At 41.9% G+C, this 13,409-nt stretch overlaps 1 protein-coding gene across 1 annotated transcript in view; it reads right to left on the reverse strand.

Moving 5' to 3' along the window:
- Positions 1 to 10,463, reverse strand: part of ELFN1 (extracellular leucine rich repeat and fibronectin type III domain containing 1) — a 189,044-nt gene extending 178,581 nt beyond the window's left edge. Inside the window, exon 1 of the mRNA XM_066576317.1 lies at positions 10,440 to 10,463. The gene's annotated coding sequence lies outside the window, so the exon portion shown is untranslated. The remainder of the gene's footprint in view (positions 1 to 10,439) is intronic.
- Between the last annotated feature and the right edge of the window lie 2,946 nt (positions 10,464 to 13,409).

Genomic DNA, 13,409 nt, shown 5'->3' on the forward strand with positions numbered 1-13,409 from the left:
CCGGATTTCTCATTTACATTACAAATCTCGAGACGCTGACGTTAGTATAAAATGTACAAGCCGCAGCATGTTGCATTTAAGACATGTAAATTGTCTCTGCTGTGGAATTATCTTCACAACAGAATTCATTAGGACGCGGTGAACAATATGTACATATGCATATCCTCTTATACATAGCTGTATTATTAGCACAGCTTTGCTGTATTTACAGATGAGCTCCTCTGGTATTTTTAAATGCCATATTCCAAGACATCATAGTCTGTGGTAGTCAGTATTGTTCACTTTGTTTTACCTGGGCTTAGACCAAACCATTTTGACTCCAGTTTTGCTATCATATTGTTGGTCACTGATGCTTTTCAAACATAAACTGATGACAGGCTTTTCCATTGTTTGGATCTCCAGCTACCAGTTGCAATCTGTAGGGGAACTGCCAGATCGACCCAGGATCCGTAACTTGCAGATTTCACACAAATGCACACCAAACTCTGTCAAACAATACAGACAACCGCAATTCAGAAAATATTGTCCCTAAATTACATAACCCAGGGAAAGGACCTGCTCAAGCACAGGTAACCCGCCCTCAGAAGGGTGAACCCGCCCACGTACCTTGGCTACTAGTTGAACCTACGTAGGTGAGATAGGAGAAAACCAACAAACAAGATGAAAAGATAAATCACTGTATTTAGCTTTAGACGACTAACAAGACCTCCAGCTCTGACTACACCCTAAAGCCAGGGAGATACTAAGACACTGATTGTCTGTGGCATGGGTCTGGCAATAGAACCTAATAGCTGTGGTATAACGCAGCGGATTTCTGCCGCATGAAACGTGACAAAAATCTGTCCGTGGGCATTAGGCCATAGAAGATAATGATTGCAGTATAGATGAACTGGTAGAGGGCCGAAATGGTTCAGAAGAGTAGCATCAAATGTGTACTTACATATTCATCTAACATTACCTTTTCAACAGTATAGCTGCACAGGATGATAATATATTATACTAAGACCTGGTATTAGTGTATCTTGATGCCACCAGCAATTGCTGATGGAGTCAAGATTGACAGGGGGGGAACGCCCCCTGTAGGTGAATGGCTGCACAGCGTCTTGTGCACTAGGTCCTGCAAGGGCAGTAAAGAAAGGATAGAAAAGGGAAAAATCGGCCGCTGTGCCTCCAGCCCCAGCTGCAAGTAGGTCCCCCTGGCACGGCCCAGAGGCCGGAAGCCCCCTGTCAGTGGGCACGTTTTTCGGTATATGGATAGCACGGAGCTTGCTGGTGCCGGCCGCAACAGAGCTCGCAGGCAGCAGCCTTAACGGAGCTCTCAGAGGGCGGCCACAGCGGAACTCACAGGCGGCGGGCGCAAGGTACCTCTGAGCCACCAGGTGGCAGTGGGGGAGCACGAGCTACACATCTCACAGTCCCTGCGGCGGTGAGTGTGCCCAATTTCAGTGGCTAAGCGCCGGGTACGGAGATGACAGTGAGGGAGCTGGGGCCACTGAGCTGACAGGGACCCCGGCAGACAGTTACATATTACTGTTTCATTTACACACTGCTTTTTAGTGCCCTTCCCAGACCAACTTTTCAAGGCTGATGTGCAGCCAATCAGGTACAGGGGGCGTCACCCCCCTTTCAATCTTGACTCCATCAGGAGTTCCTGGTGGCGTCAAGATACACTAATACCCTAAGTCCTAGTCTGAATGAATAAATATAAGCATATAGACAGGGGTAAACTTTAAGCTCCTGGACCCCAAAGCAAAACCTGTAACAGGTCACCCAATTATAATGCTTTATTCATAGTACTGGGCTCCCTATAAGGAGAAGAGAGGAATTATGGGCCCCCTAAGGCTCCTGGGCCCGAGTGCAACCACAACCCCTGCATCCCCTATAGTTATGCCTCTGCATACAGACATATAAAGCAAAAGGTCATGAAGGGTTTCACAAAGTTATGAGATATGCATTACAGGCAACAGAGGAGGGAATCTAAGAGCGTAGACAAGATAAACGTATAGGGCCCAAATGCTAACACTGGGTCTGACACTTAGAAATGCTCCAGAAGATCCCATTTGGCTAATTTCTTAGCTACTTTATGTACCAGATTACCCAGATCATTTTTTAGAGGTTTGGCACATAGGATAGCTGGGGCAGGTGCCAATCTTCTATAAGTGTATATTCACATGTAGCGTAAATGCTTCCCCAGCGGTTTTAGCATTTACAGTGCAAGCTATATGGCTTCTGAAAAAATCCATGCGGAATTTGACATGCAGGACGGATTTTAAAGGTCGGTTGTTTGTTGCAGATTTTCATCATGGAATTTACCATGTTCAATAAGCAAGGTGAATAGCATGGCCAGTCCACAGCACAATAATCTATGGAAATCTGCAATAAACACGGAAACATTTGTTGTAGATTCATTGTGGATTATATCATGGAGTCATGGAAAAATGTATGTAAATTTTGCCCCATGTGTCTCTAGCCTAAGGGCGCCCACCCACTGGCGTTTGCTATTTTCATGCGTGAAAAACGCAGCGTTTTCGGCGCGTTTTTCGCGGCGTTTTCGCGGCTTTTTCGCGCCTTTTCCATTAATTTCCATTGACATTCATGGGTGCATTAGGAGAAAAATAAGGACACATATGCAACTGACAGTTCCTATGTTAAAAATCGCACCGCAAAAAAAAACGCCAGTGGACAGGAGTACATTCAATTCTAATTGCTCTTGAGAAAAAACGCAAAACGCAAAGAAAAAAAAATCGCCAGTGGGTGGGCGCCCTAAAGGTGTGTTACATGGAACAAAAGTAAATGATATCATTCAGTTTAACCCCTTGAGTGGCGGGTTTCTTACCACCCTGTCGTGCCCACCAGGGCAGGTTTTTTAAAATGGTCTAATCATTGAATTTCAACTAATTTTGCAGTTGCGTCTCAAGAGCCATAACTTTTTTATTTTTCCATTGACATGGCCATATAAGGGCTTGTTTTTTGCGGGACAAGTTGTGATTTTTTAAACGGGGAGGAAAAAAAGAAATGGGGAAAAAAGAAAAAAAGGGGCCATTAAGGGGTTAAATAATGTATTAACTTCCTTCCTCTGGGTCATTACGACGCATGGATACCACATGTGTGATTTTATTTTTGATTTTTTACAAAGTAAAGGGAGACAAGTGTTTTTTGTTTTTTTTTAATAATTTTTTTACTTTTTTTTTATTTTTTTGTCCCTTTAGGGGACTTCCACAGAACCCATCAGGACCCCCTGATCACATTCCGGGGGTCCGATGGTGACAGCCCTTTACATGCTGCAGTGACAGCCCTTTACATGCTGCAGTCACATAGACTGCAGCATGTAAAGGGTTAACACAGCAGAGATCGGAGGTTTTCTCTGATCTCTGCTGTAAGAGCTAGTACCTAGCTGTCCTCTGACAGCTTACAACCAGCTCTACCTGCCACAGAGACCATCCGCTTGCTTCTGACAAGCCGATGGTCTCTATGGCAACCTGTAAACAAAGCAGGACATTGCCGACATGTCGGCAATACCTTCTGCTGGTTTTTCAAAGCCCTTGCTTTGTTCTCTGTGGGTCTGTGCAGGCAGAGCACACTGTCACAGCTTGTGGCATTGTGCTCTGCAGCTCCCATAGTGATACATAGCCCGGAAATCTTCCGGGCTGTATCGCTATGAGCAGTGGAGCTCGTCCCGGAAAATTTCCGGGCGTGCCACTCAAGGGGTTAAATGTGAGCCAATGACTAAATGGTAAACGAAAATTGTGCGCCTCTCATTCGTCATTCAATTTCAGCCGGCATACAAATCATCGTTGGCTTCTTGTTACGTTTAAACACTGATCGTTCATAGGAATGTGAAATACCAAACGAGAAGTTCCCGATTCCCAACAATGATTGGCCTGTTTAAACAGGCTGCACAAGCACAAACGATCTGGTGATGATTTTACCAGCTCATTCACTTGGACAAACGAGACTCATGAGGTTCTCGTTTGGTGTAAAAGGGCCATTATACACAGTTAGCTGTCAAAAGACAATCTGTCCCATAAGAGGTCACTATTAATAAAAATGGTACATGGTGGTGGCCCATTTGGCACTTGGGCCCAAGAGCTTCACATTATAGTTCTGAGCTGAAGAAGTAGTCATTTGGATCATTGGAGATTTGGACAATAAAAAAAAACTGAGGTAGGGTTCTTGCAGATACTTGGGTTGGGGATAGGAATGGTTTTGGCACACAGGAAGGATTGGTAGGGTTGTTGGAAGGCACATAAGGCTAGGTAGGCAGTTGCCCAATACTCATTGAATATATGATAAACAGTACAATAACCAGTTATCACCACAATGCTAACAATAAACAATACAGAATAACCCTCTTATGTACTTTGACTGCTCTTATCATGATGTACAAAATATATAGGAGACCCTAGAAAATTCCAGGTTATTCATGCCCTAACTAGTCAATGAGATTTACATTCCTGCCATGGGTAATCCCTTATCACTGCTGTAAGTCATTTACCCCTAGGCACATCGCCTTCCCGTACAGTACTACTTTCTCCCTCTCTTGCCTATATTATACAGCAAATCTCTCTATAAACAAGCAATTGCTTGTATCATTTTCATTAACTGTAGTGTCGGAAATAATAATAGTACAAAAAAAAAAGTACTTATGGTAATAATGGCGTTATTAAAACATTTCCCACTGTTAAAAATCGAAAATAAAGGAAAGCCTCCTCTGGTATTTTATGGTAATATAGAACGCTATTAGGAACCGTTAATACATAATTGTTTTCTATGGAGTGGGGGAGAAAAAAAATTGCTTTCGCTAACTGAAGTAATTATCATTAAAATCTTTTTTTAATACCAGCATAGATTTTTTGTAGAAGATATGAAGTTCCGTTTTTGTGTGCGCCGTAGCTTGGCGCGTTGTCTAGATTGACCTGTGAACGCCTGTACTCTGGATAGTTGGTCCTTTGAAGCAATGAATATTTTCATATTCATTGTATGAAATATTTATTCATAGCTGAGTGCAAGGATGTGTTGAGCTCAACACGGGCTATTATTCTCCAGTAATGAAATGATGTCAGAGCGCACCAATGGTCCCTCTCTTGTAACACCCAACAAGGTGCGCACAATTAGCCAAACAATGCTCAACACTCTCTAACAGGCGATGGCATAAAAAGGCTCTTACAATGTGGTTAATGTAAGTATAATCAGAAAATAAATTCCTCTATGACATGTTGTAAAGCATTTGTTAGAAAGAATGAATGGAGCAGATTTCTACCAAGGGTCAATAGTATACATTCTCTGCTACTATCGAGTTTTTTTAGTAGACATCAAGGACAACTCCAACCAAGTATGAAAATGGTGGTTTGTATACAGTGAATCCCCAGCTGCCTCCCATGCCATGTTTTACATATAAGTGGCTATACACATTAGACAGGACTAAGTTGATGGTTAATAAATGGGTGAACCTTGTTTCCTCAAGGCAGCCATACACATTTTAGTCCATAAAACTGACAATACATGTTCAATGATATTAGACGAAGGATGAACAATGTTTTTGGCAATGGTCTTTTAAGAAAAGATCGTTCATGGATGAAACATCTTTTGGAAAGACCCCAAGTCGTCTGATCTAACCTATTTCGGCGGAACTCTTATATATGTATGGGCCTCCCAATTTTTCCTTGACAGAGGAGAAAGAATGAACAGACATGTTACATTTCAATATGTGACACTTTGTCTGCTCTGGAGATAAACCACCCCTACGGCTGTTTGGCTGTGGCTTTCTCCAGTCTCCCCATGCAAAACACAGGAATGCTTGGTCAAGCGCTCATGTGTATGATAGAGTTGGGGGAAGTAGCTGTCAGCCAAACAAATATTCGGCCAATGGTAACTGAAGGCATAATGGCACTTTTAGAAAGAAATATCTTTAGTAGTGAGGAGCGAAATTTTCAAAAGTTCGGTTCAGCCGGTTTGTCAAAGTTTTGCAAAATGTTCGGTCCAGTTTAATTCAAAATGAACCGGAAGTTGACCAAAACCACTACAAATGATATGATACTGTATGATAATGTATGATACTGTCTAAGTGCCATAAAAGCCCTGTCTAATAAAGTGTTATATAAGGTTTTATGACTGATAGACAGTGTTATACACCAGTGATAAGGACTGGTGTTGAGCAAACCGAACCAGTAGAACTTTGCTAAAAACTTAGTTTAGCTTTGTGCCAAACTGCACTTTTAACACACGTTGACCCAAAACAGTGTTCTACTGGTTCAGTTAGTTCAACACTAATCTTTAGCCTATTGACTAAAATTCCAAATGTAGCTTACTTTGTTCTACATGGCTGTTAAATTTCACTGACCAAACAATCGTTTTGGTTGTATTCAGCCATTTACATCTACTTTAGTCTAATGTGCATGGACACCTTAAGACTGGGAAGCTGAAAGAAAGGGTCTGTGGGCCCTCACTCTTTATAGATGCTTTAGGAGCTCTCTTGATAAAACTGTGTTAAACCTAGTGCAATGGCAATTTCTGGCATACAGTAAATCATAGTAAATAACTTGGGCCATGAGAGACCATAGCCCTTTTGAAAAGCCCTACCCACTTCCCCCAAAACTTGCAAGGTTGGTGTCAGGATGAAAACCACAAATTTTTGCTCAAATGTGGTGCCCAAATTTGAGACTTTTTTCTGCGCACGATTCTGGTGTAAATGCCTACATTTTCGCCCTCTGTCCCAGATAAAACACTGTCCTACCAAGATCAAATAGCCACAATATATTTTTGTCTGCAGAGGCAATATTCTTAGACAACTACCTTACTCCCTCCATGCCAGGTCTTCACGTACAAGGAAAACAGTTTACAGTATGAAGACAATACAGTAGAGAACACAACAGAAGGATCTCATCTTCTCAGACTCTCATGAGCCATTTTAAATGGAACGATTATTGTTCAAATAATCCTTGAATCATGTGAGAATGAACAATAATCATTCAGTGTGAACATGACCAACCATTGAATGATGAACGATAATTGGTTCACTTATCGTTCATTTTCTGCAGGCATAAAAATCATTGTACATTGTTTGCCAGTTGTTGCGTGTAAAAGGCGATCATCCAGTCATTCGCAAACCATTCACAAGCATTTTCGGATTCTCCTGACAGACCAAAAATAGACTGAATGAGCTGAATGAAAAAAATGACCAAAAAGATGTAAACGGTTATCTGCACATATAAACGGACGTCATTTGAAAGCAAATGACTCGTTCTCTTGTTCCAACAATTAACTGCTCCATATAAAAGACTATTATTTGGATGGAAGATGGACAAGAGTGGCAGATTGTACTGAACCTTCATTCTTCCCTTTGAACAGAAGTCTATGAGTTCCACAGGATGCTAATTATATCAATCATTGTCTGCATATAATTGAGGTCTACATTTTATGTCATTTTTTTCCATTTCCGTAAATATAAGCTAACATCCAATGCACATATTGAGTAAATTACTTAATGGTAGTTAATAGCAGCAAAACTTTATTTTCCCTTAGGGAACCTTATTTCTGCCATTCAGGATAATGGAAGCTAAGAAAAGACCAGTCTTTAACCCTGCATTATCTAAAACTCAATTCCAAAATTCAAAATTCACCAATTTACAGGTTTTGAAAAATACATTCAATATCCAAGTTCTGTAGTATGGTTCAATAAAACGTTTTATTAGTCATTCATTCATATATCATATGTATGAATGTGACTGAAGAGTGAATGAGTTGCATATTGCAATGAGTTGTATCAAATCAATATCATAGTCCTCAGGCATTTCTCAAACCAATAAGGAAAAGAAAACAATTATTGATTGCCTTGACTAGAGATTTATTAAAAAACAGGTTTTCTTTTCTTAACAGAGTATTTGTCACATATGATTGGATTAGTCGGTGCAACTGAAAACGATTATTTTAGTAATTAAGCCCAAGATCAAATAGGAGGATGGATAACCGGGATATCTATGGTTGAACGTAGGTGACTGGAACAGACAACCATAAATTATGATAATGGTGACAAGGAATTGCTTGCACCCTCCAAACTAGACCAGCCACTCAAGCAGGGCACAGGCTCTGAAAAGGGTGAACTGAACTCACTACTGGAGAGAAGCAAGATGACCATGTAACACCACCACAGAATGCCAAACCACCGAGTACAGAGCTCTGAACTTCTTAAAACTCAACTGCAGCACACAGAACTTCCGAAAAAAGTTTGGAACCATGTTAGCCAGCAGAGCAAAATGTGATTGTTCACAGCAAGAGAAACCAACTAATCCTGTAGATATGATACCTTTTAACGGCTAACAAAAATACATGATGTTATATCAAGCTTTCGAACCTCTCAGGGTCCTTCCTCAGGCATAATGAAATAGATGCGAAGAGGCATGCATATATATACACATATACTTATGACAACGCACATGTTATCAGAGGACTTTTTAAGTATGTTTTTATTTCTCTACCTATCCTGTTGCACTATCCTTTTAAGTCCAAATTAATCACATCCATGTCTGCGCCTTGTCTTAAGTATATATATAGATATATATATATATATATATATATATATATATATATACACACACACACACACATGTGCCTCTTCGGATCTATTTCATTATGCCTGAGCCTGAGGAAGGACACTGAGAGGTTCAAAAGCTTGCTATAACATCATGTATTTTTGTTAGACTTTAAAAGGTATCATATCTACAAGATTACTTGGTTTCTCTGGCTGGTAACAATCACAAAGAACTTCTGAGCACAGGTCCACTAAACTCTGATCCACAGTACACTGGCCAGAACAGAGGGAACATAACCGACATCCTTTACACAAAGGAGTTGGTTTAAATATCATCCTAGAGAAATTTATAGGCTGACTGGGCTGAAAGCCAGCCCAACCAGCCGATCAGCATTGGAATCCAAGGAAGATGTCAATCCCTCCGTGTCCAGCTCTAAATGAGACTGTACATGCCCTGCCTGGTCTAGGGATGATGTGACATCAACCTGAACCAGCACCGCAATCAGGAAGTCATGGCGCTGTTAGCACCATGACAGTATGATTACCACTATGTAGAGATAAATAGTGAGCACTACAACTGGTAACCAAAAGTCTGTGGAACACACGGACGCAGCAAATTTAAACATGACTTTAACCCTTTCCAATCCAATTTCTATCCTGGTTTTCCTAGGGGGCTTACTCTTTTTATGACGTTATACAATGGCGCTATATGCTGGCTAAAGCCAGTACTGCATGAGCTGACACGTTGGATAGGCTCCGACAACAGAGAGGCTGGCAATATACAGTAAGAACCCCCCCGAATGACATCTTCCAACATCGGAGCTGTACAGCCTTAAATCATAATGTCTTCAGAGGTCAGACAGTGGATTGGAAAGGGTTAATGCATTATGCTAACTTACTGTGCCACAATAAGTTTACCTTTTATACTTTATAATGGGTTTTGTTGTTTTAAGATAAGAGAATGAGAGGAATGCAGCAGCTGCTGCACATGTACGACTAGTTGCTCCATTCCACCACTACACTACAGAAATGGGATAATACATATTTAAATGTAAAACGGGAGGGATATAGATCGCCCATTCTTGAGATCCAGTGAATGGGTGAAAACCTGAAAAAATAACCTGCAACCAGAATACTCCTTTAAAGGGTTATTCTCATCTCAGGAATCCTATTTCAATGTGTTAGAAATCACAGAACAATGCACTCACCCTTAAGATGTTTATTTCCAAAATGCTCCGTTCTTCGGATATTGCAGATATTGATTCCTCTGCCCTCTGGTTGTTTCCTGCTCACTGCCAGGGAAACAGAGCACCTCTTTGATGGAAAGAAATAGTAGAGCACAATGGTAGCTGGTGACCGGACTGAAAGCTAGTGCGAATGCACTCCTAATATCCCGGCCACCAGATTCGGATGAAAGAGGTGCGCAAGCACCGGACTCCTTTACTATTTCTTTAATTAGAAGAGGTGCTCTGTTTCCCTGACAGTGAGCAGGGAACAACCAGAGAGCAGAGGAATCAATATCTGAAATATCTGGAGAATGGAGCATTTTGGAAATAAACATCTAATGGGAAAGTGCAATGCTTTGCAATTTTGAACACATTGAAATAGGATTCCCAAGATGGGAATACATCTTTAAGATAAGATAACTTTTTGTGATACCTTGTCACAGATACGTTAAACTCTCCTATATCTCTACAAACATGCAATAAATCAGGATGATAGTTGTTGACTCTCATTACTGTGCAAAACGGAGGGAATAATCTCTCAAGTCTTCCAGCACAATGGAAATTGATAGCTTTTGGGAGTTTTTATGAAGATACATCATGTAAGATATGATTAGCATCTGCTATATCAAGTTAACTCTTGGCACCAGATATAATCTCTAAAATACTTAAATGTAATATTCTCTTACCTTAAAATGGAAGGGGAAATAGTATTAAAGTCTTTTCAATTTGTAGCCAACAGGAGATGCTCCATGGATGAAATGCAGTGCCACCTAGTTAAAAAAACAAACTAGCATTAACAAGCTGGCAATAGTCAATGACTGAATAGAAATATAAACAATTGCATTATATACCCAATGTGAATGTCTTTCTAGGGCTGTACAGTAGGTAACAGATCGACCAGTACACATAAACCAACATCTCTGATTAAGAAAAAGGATGTTATGTCATATTACTGTCCAAGCAGAATTAAACCACGCCCACTTATGATGACATCACATCTCTTTCTCTTACAAGAACCTAGAAACCGCAGAAGATTGGGTGCCATCTTTATTTCGTCTATGCATACATAATCAAAGTGCTAATGACCACTTGTCCGTCAGTCCGTGTGTGCTGTGTGAGTTACATGCAGAGCCTGGCAGCACCTATGATGATGTCACCATCATGTAATCAGTTACCGGCTCAAAGCTCCATCCCCTGATCACATGACAGTGATGTCATCACAGGTCCTTTATCTTCCTTGTGCATTGAATGAGGGATTATGGGCGGAGTACATCACCCATAAACCTCTGTGGTTGCAGTTGCTACGAATACATCAGAACTCACTCTGTAAGGGCTCAGTCACACGGGCGTTTATTGCCGCGATTTGCGCATGCGCATGCGTCCGGCGATTTTTTAAAACCATTGCTTTGCAATGGTATCGGACACATGAGCACTTTTTATGCGCTCGTCCGATAAATTAGAGAACAGAAATCGCAGATCGCACCTATCTGCGATCTGCGATTCCTGTTCTCTTCTCTATATGCGCTCAATGGGGCCGGCGGCAGCAGCGCCGACCCCATTGAGAACATATAGAAGACAAATCATTCTTCTCTGCCACAGCTGTAACAGCTGTGGCAGAGAAGAACGATGTTTTCCCATTGAATTCAATGGAGCGGCAATACAGCCGCTCCATTGAAAGCAATGGGCTGCCGGCGTGCGCGGGGTTAATTGTCGGGAAGGGGTTAAATATATAACCCCTCCCCTGCAATGCATCCTGAAAAGTGAAAAAATAAAAAAAAAGGATGTACTCACCTGCTCCCGGCAGCCTGAGATCCCTGCGGCCGTCCTGCAGTGGGTGTGAAGGGGGTGTGACTCAGGCTTGCCCCTGATTGGCTCAGCCTGAGCCAATCAGAGGCTGATCTCAGTCACACCCATTCATGAATTCATGAATGGGTGTGACTGAGACTTGCTTCTGATTGGCTCAGCGCTGAGCCAATCAGGGGCAAGCCTGAGTCACACCCCCTTCACACCCACTGTAGGCCGGCCGCCGGGATCTCCAGCTGCCGGGAGCAGGTAAGTACATACATTTTTTTTATTTTTTCACTTTTCAGGATGCATTGCAGGGGAGGGGTTATATATTTAACCCCTTCCCGACAATTCATCCCACACTCGCCCGCAGCGCTTGCATTCAATAGAGCCGCTGTATTGCTGTCTCCATTGAATGCAATGCGCTGGACAGCTCCGGCCCGTTTCTAATGAAACGCGGCTAGGAGCAGATTTTCGGGCGATTTTTGGGCCGATTTTCCGGCGCCGGTCACGCGATTTGCGCATGCGCATCCATCATGCGATGCGCAAATTGCGTGAAAAAACGCCCGTGTGACTAAGGCCTAAGTTTGTACCTGGTTGTGAGACAGCTGCACACCTGTGTGGTGACTCCAATAAATGACACCTCACAAATTTACATATACATAGCTCATGTGCTGACAGGACCTGTGATGATGTCACTGTCATGTGATCAGTCACATGGTCTCTGAGCTGAATATGGGATTATGGGCGTACTACATCCCCCACAAAACCCCGTTGCCTCCGTTGCTATGGATATAGCAGTACTCTGTTGTCAGTTTGTAGCTGGTTGTGAGACAGCTGGACACCTGTGTGGAGACTCCAATAAATGACACCTCACAAATGTCCACATAGATAGCTGTCGGTGAATACTAACCAACAGCATTAAAGCATAGTCCTTCATCACTATCTTCATAACTCCTAAACATGATATCATGTCATCTCAAGTGCTAATGCCGCCAACACCAGTCCAGCCTTCATCTAATCGTCAACCGTTGTCCGGTGTTGGAACAAACCATTGTTGTCATGCAAACATGTCACCACAGAGGGTTCAACGCCGCTATGAAGCTAATGCAGCTTACATGACAAAGCAACAAGCCACCATTTCACCTCAGCCACCAGCTGAAGTTTGTAAATCTCAGCAGATATGCGAAAGCTACGAGCAAACATGTCTCCTCAGTGAGCTGCTGAAGTTTGTAAATCACATGCAGCTCATATGCGAAAGCAGAGCTGTGTGTGTGTGTGATGTGCATGTAGCAGAGCTGTGTGTGTGATGTGCATCTAGCAGAGCTGTGTGGCGCATTGCGCCACCAGAAACACTGGTACTATAATTTCCTAATTATTACTAGTCTTCTACTATACAACTGTAAAAGTGTTTAACAGGGAGGGGGTTGATCGGGCAAATAGCTTGACAATCGGCAAGGGGTTACAGCCAAGCCAAACCTAGATATGACTCTGGTTGTAGAGCATATTTACTCAATATATTCAGACTTTTGTTAGGTGGAAAATAAAAAACAATTGAAATGTGTAAACTTTATAAATATTCCAAATTCCAGAAGTTTGGAAATACCTCATGTTTAAATAACAAATCTTAAGAAAGGATGATCTGGTGCTCGTAGAGTAAAGTACAGACAGCTTTAGGAAGGTGTACTTACTGCTGTGGGAGGTCTCTCTCATGGAGACCCCCCTAAAAAGCCCTACTCAGGCAATAATAGAGTCTTTGTCTTCTAATGCGAAAAACTTTGAATGTTTCAAATGGAGCACAGGCGACAAAGGAAAAAGAGGAGTCCAAGGATGTAGCATGCAACGTGTTTTGGAGCTGGGAACGCTCCTTA

This window comes from Eleutherodactylus coqui, chromosome 8 (assembly GCF_035609145.1).
Source record: "Eleutherodactylus coqui strain aEleCoq1 chromosome 8, aEleCoq1.hap1, whole genome shotgun sequence".
Lineage (NCBI taxonomy): Eukaryota > Metazoa > Chordata > Amphibia > Anura > Eleutherodactylidae > Eleutherodactylus > Eleutherodactylus coqui.